Source organism: Artemia sp. Qi Xiang Cuo, chromosome 2 (genome assembly GCF_049724085.1).
Source record: "Artemia sp. Qi Xiang Cuo chromosome 2, ASM4972408v1, whole genome shotgun sequence".
Lineage (NCBI taxonomy): Eukaryota > Metazoa > Arthropoda > Branchiopoda > Anostraca > Artemiidae > Artemia > Artemia sp. Qi Xiang Cuo.
The window spans coordinates 93,490,602-93,500,052 of NC_142795.1; the positions used below are offsets into that span (position 1 = coordinate 93,490,602).

Sequence of the window (9,451 nt, forward strand, 5' to 3'; positions counted from 1 at the left end):
TGCTCATTGAAACATCAAGTGAGGTAACAGGGTGGGATGTTTTTCGTAATGCTGTGGAACATTCATAGTCTTGGATCAAAGAAACGAGGGCATTTTCGTTAAAAAAGTTCTTAATAGGGGTTAAATTTGCATCTAATATCAGCCATATCCCTTGGTATTGCAAGCTAGGACCCTGACTTTCTATAATACACGATTTTTTTTGCGTGTATTACGATAAAGATTGTTTCACCTTTTATTTTTTGTTTGTCGTGCTTTTAACTGTTTTTTTTTCTCTGTTTTTGATATCATTTGTAAATTTGTTTGTAATAATAAAACTTTTATTTACAAAGTCTGTGTTCTTAATGTTTATTTTTTAGCTCGATCAAGGTGTTTAAACAATTTAAGTATCCCTTAGTCCTTATCGCTAGAAATACATTAGGAGCAATTTTGTCTAAAAATAAATATTTTCTCTGCGTGTTTTGCATAATCGATGTTGCACCTGGCAAGGAGAAAGGCCGTCATGAGCTTGGAATCCCGTTAGATGTGTTATGGAATAGACAGAGGTGTGTCTTGTGACGTCACAGGAATGTGTTATTTCTTGAAAGTATTTCCCTGATACAGAATATTGAGAATGGGAGTGTTGCTCTTAATATAGTCTTGTTGCTTGGAGGGCTTTCCCACTGGAAGAAAATTGACCTTTCGAGTCCTAGCGAGGACAAAGAATTAAAAAAAATAAAAAAAGACACGCTTTGAACGTTTCAGGCGAAAAATAAAATGCCAATAAGTATATGTGACAGTGATGCGTGCCGTCATTACGTTGTAACCGGTTTTAACAGAGTCTGAAGAATTAATAAAAGTTAGGGTAGCGTGAAGACATCAAACTCTTCCGGTTAATAAATATATAAAGAAGATAAATAAATATAAGAAGAAGTGCTAAAAATGACCCGTACCTAAAACTTGAGATAAAGTGAACACAACACAAGAATTAAAAAGACCAAAGTTTTAATTTTGAAAAAAATTATGGTTTTTGGTTTTACATGTATCCTTTTAAAAGAAAATCAAAAGAGATTTATAACTTGTAATATAAGCACAATGTTTGCATAATCTTCATAGTGAAATAAGAGTTTTGTGATATTAAGATAAACTAACTAATAACTAATATGTGAGCAAACATTTGATAATAGTATTCTAATTTTTACAGCGAGACTCAATGTCACGCTGTAGAGAAAAACAAGGAGAAATAAATTTGCATTATGAAACTCAAAGGAACAAATTGTTTGTACTCACATCTTAAGCCAAGCAACTAACACCAGCAAGCTCCCAAAACCGACTACCCTTTCCAAATCCTTTTCCTGCCTCGTCTACGATCTTGTTTTTCACTTGGTACTGTTATGATACAAATCATACAAAAAAAACACTTCCAAGGCGATACCAAGAAGAGATCTGTCCCTTAGTAAACAACCAGGATTAAACTTATACATGCAATAACAAGAAATTCTTACAATTCCGCTTTTTCCTGTTAAACTTGTGTTCAAAGAAAAATTAATTAACAATAATTAATTAATAGACAAAATTTTCATTTTAGAGATCCTTCAATAACCAACATGAAAAAAAATTAACTATTACTGCTATTTCATTTAACCTGTCGAATAAATCACAACAAATGGTTACATAATCACAAATAATAAGCGTTTAAATAAATATCACTAACATACATTTAAATTAAATGACATAACATATAAACATAATACAGTTTGAGAGCTTAAGTTGTCATGGCAGTTGAACTGTTTAAAAAAAATATATATGAAGGGTCTCTATATATTTTTATTTATTATATTTTTTTATCAAACTCTTCGGGCTTCAATAGCATCATTATAAGTTAATTAAAGTAAGAAAAAATGATTACATTTCCCTTATGATAGCCATATGTGCCTTTTTAGCATTTTTAAGGGTTGTTGAATCTCACAACAACAAAAATACTTAATTGATAGCCTGAAAAGAGCCTAACTCCAACAGCCGTTATTAATTGAAGTGGAAACGCTTTTGTTTTCTTTTTTTATGCAAATAAGGAGCCTACCTATAGAAATTTTTTAATCAATTGTCGTAGTTAGCATAAGGGTAAATTTGGTCCTCCTTCAGCAAGCAAATCATACCAAACTTGTTTTAATCTCCAGTTTAGAAACCCTACAAAGGTAAATTAGACGATAATAATCAAAGTCATTATTGAAATGCCATTGGCAACACTTTTCTTTTCTACAGCCTTATTAGAAATATCTCTGCTCAACTCTGAATTCAATTCTGAAATTGTGATATTAAAAGAACTTATCACTTTCTTCCATTTAAAATTTGTGACGGCTGAATTTTCAAAATCCATAAAAGTCTCAACTAAATCTGAACTGTGTCCTAATATCTCTAAAATATCACTATGGAAGCCCATTGTTAAATTTGGAAGGTTGGCCGACATATTATATAAATTAAAACTAAAGAATTCCTCATTGATTCTAAAGTATTCAGAGGTAACTGAGCAGTCATCTGGAATATTTACTATTAAGGAATTATTTATGCTTAATCTATACGAAAATGTTTTATTATAATGATTCCCTTTCAAAAAATTGATAGAAATAGGATTATTTGCTCCACCTCCGGCAAAATAAAATTGGCTACCAGAGAGAGAATGAACAAACAGCGAGTTAAAAGTTTTTAAATTACGTTTACAAACTAAATTTTCCATGTCTTTCTTCTTAAAAAATATAGAAAATGCACAGGAGTTAGAAGACAGAAATTTATATATGACAATGCGTCTTTTACAAATAATTTTAGAATTTACGTAAAAACAAGATAACATGAAACCTTCATCTAGTATTATATAACTTGTTTCATCTCCTCCTATTCCAATATAAGTTTCTCCATTGGTTATTACTGAATATATCTGCTTACCGCTAGCAGTAAGGGAATTCTTTATAGCAACAGGGGCCTCAAAAGTCTTATAGAGTTGACAGGAATCTAGAATTTTGGAAAGAGGAAAGTCACAAACGAACAAAACATTAATCGCATCAAATTCTAAACTACATTCCACATGGTTTAAGCTTTCTATAATCAATTCAATTCTAAAATCTTCAATAGCCATCTCAAAACCTTTAGGTAGGCTTTTCTGCAAAAAGTTGAAGTAAGATATAAGCTCAGTTGGGCAAAAAATGCCAACAGGGAAATTGCCATTTAACACTTGAATCAGGCCTTTGGACAATTGTTCCAAATGAAAACGAAAACTTTGTAATTTATTTAAAATATTAGAAGTTAGTTTTTCAGCTGTATTATGTATTTGAGCAAAATTTACAATTAAGAAAGAAGTTATTTTCAAAGCATTTTCAGACAGTTCACATTCAAAGGTTTTAAACGATTGGCTTACTTGGTCTAAAGTTTTGCTACGCAATTTTTAAGAGAAATTTCTTATTCTGAAATGACCGACGCTGATACAAAAATTAATTTAGTAACCCTTTGTTGGTCATTGCTTAATTCTTCTAATTCCCCGGATAATTTTTCCACCGTGCTTGTAGAACTTAAACCAAAAAGAACTTCACTAATCTGCCCCACTATAGGTAAAATAGAAGTCCTTTTCTTACTAGAATTGAGAATATTAAACTCGAATTCTTCTTTTTTTTCTTAATTTCTAAGAGTTCCTGGAATTGATCAATAAATAAATTTGCATTATTAAATAAGTTATGGTGGCCAGTTGTCCTATATGCTATAGTACCTTTATGAGCTTCCACATCATGATCAAAAACATCATTTTCAAAATCCCCACCTGATCCACCTGATCTCCCACCTGAACCTTAAGCAGCGAAGCCGTGTTTTTAAACTTTTTTACGCTAAGGAAGAAAATAAGTTTGAGGTTTCCCCTCGATCCAGTTCCGAGTTCGCTCAAATATTGGAAGCCTATGCTCTGCGAACAAAAGATTGTTGTCCATCTAGTGACATGGTTGAGTCCTTAGCCAATATTCCCAAATTAAGGAAGACACTAATTATAACTATAATTTTCATCGTAAACAACCGATCTGAAAATAATCATGTTTAATGCTAAATAACTTCAGCTTACTTAATCAAGAGTGACACTAATTTAATGACATGATGCATAGAAGGAAAAAAACTAGATATTTTACCCTTAGAAGGGTAATGAATAATTTGGTTTCTGTTATTGCAGGAATTTGCTATATCATATGAAAAAATAAAAGCTATTGATCCTTATTCTGAAATTTTTAGATTGAAAAATTCAACCAAATAATGATTTTAGAGGTCTCAAATTTTTGGCCTTTAAACACAACTTGAATTTCTACTTTTCCTTTCAACCCCAAGAAGGAATCGAGTACTTTCCGTTTTTAACTAAGTTGATTTTCGTAAGGAATAAAAGGGATTTTCTTATCGTTTTGTTTTGCTTTGATCTGCATTTATTTTAACCTTGTAAGTCCGGGATGACAAAACAATTTCACTTTCTTTAGTTGAAAGAATAAATACAGAGCATTCACCTTCATTGAATGTTTTGGGTTCTTCAGCAATTTGTGATAGTTCAGCACAAGGAGTACTTAGAAAATTATTAGTGCCTTCTGTTTCGTTAACATTATCAGTGTCAATTAAATTATTTTGTGGTTCATAAGTTGACATTCTATTGCGCATATCGATACTTGGAGATAAAAGAAACGATTCTTTTTCGGTAGGAGAAGGGCTTTTTAGGGATTCTGGAGTATCTGAACTAGGAAAGGGTAAGTTATCATCTGATATAACATGAGTGCTTAGTTTATAAGACCTAAGGTTGTATGGCCTATTTTAAGTTTAATCTTGGGAGCTAGCATCGCAAATAGGGTGTGTGGTATCATATTTTTCTTTATACTGGTTCATCTCTTTCTCATAAATGTTGTAAAACTAAGGATTATGTTTCAAATAAATTTCGTAATTGACTCTTTTAAGAAGCCTAGCATTTGACATTCTTTTTCTTAATTCACCTGGATTTAAAGAACCCAAATAGAAAACATTTTTATGCAACTGGGATAATACTACATATGGTCCAAGACAAAAATTAATTGGTAGATTTTCTACCGATCGGGGTTATATCACGGCAATAAACAATACCTCCCGAGGCAATTAATGTCTCGTTAGAATCTTTATTAAACTGAATAGCCTGTTTTGACCTTTGAATTTTAATCTCATTTAAGCAAGTTTGATGAATTTCACAGATATTTTGTATTAATCGTGCAACTTGTGATTCGTAGCCATCAAAGCAACTTAAATTTGTCAGTTTAGTAAACTGTAAACCAGCTAACGATTTTCCACTGAATCCATGCACAATGGTAAAGCTGGAAAATTTTTGAACAGTATTTAGAGCAGAATTCATGCTTAACCTTTTTCATCCCAATCCACCTGAGTGAAGTTACTACAAGAATGAGACAGAATTTTCTTCAATATTTTAACTTTATTCTCGCTAGCTCTGTTGCACTGGAGATTTAAAGGGCTGTTATAGATTTTCTTACAATTAATTTCAGAAAACATCTTCTTTATCTCTATATTTTCAAAATTTGAACCATTATCACTTAAAACAGCCTCAGGCAGACCATAATCAGTGATAATATTTTCCCAGATAAATCTTGTAGTATTTTCTGTATTCATAGTGGGTATAGGTTTTAATAAAACTAGACTACTAAAAAGGTCTACTCCAACTAGAACGTATTGATTCCCAGAGCTTGTAATCGGAAAGGGCCCAGCAACATCCAGTGCCCAGACCAAAAATGGCATTTTAGGAAGAATATTTTCCCCAAGTGGCGGTTTGATTTTTTTGTATTTGCTCGGTTACAAAGATCGCAATTATTGACAAATTCTTTGATCGTAGAGGCCATATTTTTAAAAATGCAAAATTTTCTGACTTTCCACAAAGCCCGCTCAAAATTTGCGTGAATACCTAAAGTTAAGTGCCCAAGAAAAAAATTTAATATACCTGGAATCATTATCTTAGGTAAAACTATTAGGTAATTAAACTTCTAAAACTATTATAATTAAAACTATTAGGTAATTCTGTGCACACATTTTGATTTAACCTTAGAGAACCACTCGAAATACATTCTTTTCTATATAAAACTCCGTCTATTAAGACAAGTTCATTAGCAACGGGAATAAGCCGTGGGGCTATATTCTTTAATAAGATACTCCTCTCTTCTTGAGGCAGATCAATTAAGTGGAGAACATTATGCTTCTCACTAATAGAGCGCTCGTCTGGATGGCAAGGTTCTTTTTCAGGTCTCAACGAACCTTTAGAAACCAGATCGGGACCTATGCCCGTTGCAGCAGGGGTTTCAATTCGGGAGCTCTTTAATTTATTCAATATATCAACAATAATTTTTATATCAGGATCCTGTAGTTGCCCCCTGATTAATTCCTCGTCAGCCAACCCTAAATAGTCAACTTGTGACCACTAAAAATCCCTGCTGCTAAAATTCTTCTTCATCATCAATAAAATATAGGGTTTCGCTGTTGCTAACTATTTCCTTACTTGGCCTTGAAATAATATCTGCGATCATTTTTGTCCCTGGAATATGTTTATAAGTATACAATGGACTGTCCATTAACAAGGAAATATGGTTCATCTTACTTGATAGGTCTCTATTATCTTAAATATTCTAGATTTTTTTTGTATATACCCGTAAGCTAGTTTATTAGGGTTTTACCAATGTTATTAGCAGAAAAAGGGTCAGTAGCGTAGCTTCATGTGGGAATGCAAGAATCTCATATAAACTATAAGCCCCTGGATCATTAATCTTGACTTCGACTCTAGTTAAAGACATTTTTATAGACTTACCCGGAACTATGTGAATAATCCCTAATGGAAACCACAAGAAGCAGTCTTACGACAAGTAGTCTTATTATATAAAAAAATAACGTGCAAATAAGCAAGCAATTATCCCCCCCCCAAAAAAAATAATAGCATGCGAAATGAAATAAAAAGAAGGCAATATATAGAAAAGAAGACATCCATCGTACTATCAAAATTAAAAGACTGTAAATAATAAGATTCTGATCTTAGACTTTTAAGCGAAGCGTATAGAATTTTAAAATATTATTTACACTTTATTAATGTTTGTTGGGAGGGGGTTTTATCTCCGCAGCTGCCACCATTTTTTAACCGATTTAAACAGAGTCTGGAGAATTAATAAAAGTTAGGGTAGCGTGCAGACATCAAACTCTGCCGGTTAATAAATATATAAAGAAGATAAATAAATGTAAGAAGAAGTGCTAAAAATAACCGATACCTAAGACTTGACATAAAATGAAGACAACACAAGAGTAAAAAAAACAAAGGTTTTAGTTTGAAAAGAATTATGGTTTTTGGTTTTAAATGTATCGTTTTAAAAGAAAATCAAAAGAGATTTATAACTTGTAATATAAGTACAATGTTTGCATAATCTTCATACTGAAATAATAGTTTTGTGATATTAAGATAAACTAACTACTAACTAATATGCGAGCAAACAAAATATTCCATAAAATTTAAATTTATTACAGCGAGACTGAATGTCCCAAAACCGACTACCCCTTCCAAATCCTTTTGCTTTCTCGTCTAAAATCTTGTTTCTCACTTGGTACTTGTTATGATACAAACAAAAAACTTTTTCATACAAACAAAAACACTTCCAAGGCGATACCAAGAAGAGACTTGTCCCTTAGTAAAAAGCCCGGATTAAATTTATATATTCAATAACAAGAAATTCTTACAACGTAAAATAGCGCAGTCATTCCTTAAGTTTTGCGCTGGCCATACTTAAAGTGTGTACCACCATTAAGGTAAAGGAAAGAAAAACGCTTTGAACGTTCTGGGCGAAAAATAAAATACCATAAAGGTATTATGTGACAGTGATGGTTGTGCTATCATTACGTGATCTCGTATATGGTGTGTGATGTCATTATGTCACAAGCTGGGATCCCCTATGGGTCCTGACGTTAGGTTACATAAAATTATGTCATCCATATTAGAACTTGAGTGTTTGTTGAAGTGTTTGTTTGGCGCGCCACTCTAAGTGAACCTAGATCATCCCAAATTTTTGGATATCTCTCTCACTATGACTCTGTTTGTGTGTCGTGTCTGTGCGTGGGTCGTCTCAATGTGTGTGTCATCTCTGTGGGTGTGTCGTCTCTGTTTTTGTGTCTTCTCTGTATGTTTGTTGTCTCTATGTGTGTGTCGCCTCTGTGTATGTTGCGTCTCTGTGTATGTTTTGTCTCTGTGTGTGTGTCGTCTCTGTGTCTGTGTTGTCTCTATGTGTGTGTCGTCTCTGTGTGTGTGCGTGTCGTTTCTGTGTGTTGTCCTCTCTGTGTTTGAGTCGTCTCTTTGTGTCTGTCGTCTCTGTGTGTTTGTGTCTGTAGTCTCTGTGTGTTTGTCCTCTATGTGTGTGAGTGGGATCTATGTGTGTGTCATCTCTGTGCGTGTGTCGTCTCTTTGTATGTTTCGTATCTGTCTGTGTCGTCTCTTTGTATGTGTAGTCTCTGTGTGTTTGTCATCTGTGTGTGTGTGTGTGTTGTCCCTCTATGTGTTTCGTCTCTGTGTGTTTGTCGTCACTGTGCACGTGTCGTCTCTATGTGTAAGTCGTCACTTTGTGTGTGTTGTCTCTGTGTGTTTGTGTGTCGTCTGTGTGTGGGTGTCGTCTCTGTGTGTGTGTGTGCTGTCTCTATGTGTGTGTGTCGTCTCTATGTGTGTTTCGTATCTGTGTGTGTGTCGTCTCTGTAAGTGTGTAGTCTCTGTTTTTGTGTCTTCTCTGTTTGTTTGTCCTCTCTGTGTGTGTGTGTCGCCTCTGTGTATGTATCGTCTCTGTGTGTGTGTTTCGTCTTTGTGTGTCTGTCGTCTCTGTGTCTATGCTGTCTCTATTTGTGTGTTGTCTCTGTGTGTGTATGTGTGTGTGTCATTTCTGTGTGTTTATCCTCTCTGTGTGTGAGTCGTCTCTTTGTGTCTGTCGTCTCTGTGTGTTTGTCTTCTCCGTGTGTGAGTCAACTCTGTGTGTGTGTGTGTCGTCTCTCTGTGTTTTTCTTCTCTGTGTTTATTTCGTATATGTGTCATTTTTGTATCTTTGTGTGTGTTGTCTCTGTTTGTTTTTGTCTCTCGGTGTGTGTGTTGTCTTTCTATATTTTTCATGTGTGTCTGTTTATAGTCCATATGTGTGTGTCTTCTCTATGTGTTAGTCGTCTCTTTGAGTGTGTCGTCTCTGTGTGTGTGTCGTCTCTGTGTGTGTGTGTGTGTCGTCTCTGTGTGGGTGTCGTCTCTGTGCGTGTGTCTTATCTCTGTTTTTTGTCGTGTATGTTTGCTTGTTGTCTATGTTCATGTGTTATTTCTATGTGTGTGTCGTCTCTGTGTGTGTGTGTTGTCTCTGTGTGCGTTTCGTTCTTTTGGATTTGTGTCGTTGTGTGTGTGTGTCCTCTCTGTGCGTGTCTCGTCTCTATGTGTGTT

General features: G+C 34.1%; 1 pseudogene; it reads right to left on the bottom strand.

The window, feature by feature from the left end:
- Nucleotides 1-2,086: 2,086 nt before the first annotated feature.
- On the bottom strand, nt 2,087-4,017 carry LOC148955825 (uncharacterized; annotated as a pseudogene).
- Nucleotides 4,018-9,451: the final 5,434 nt, after the last annotated feature.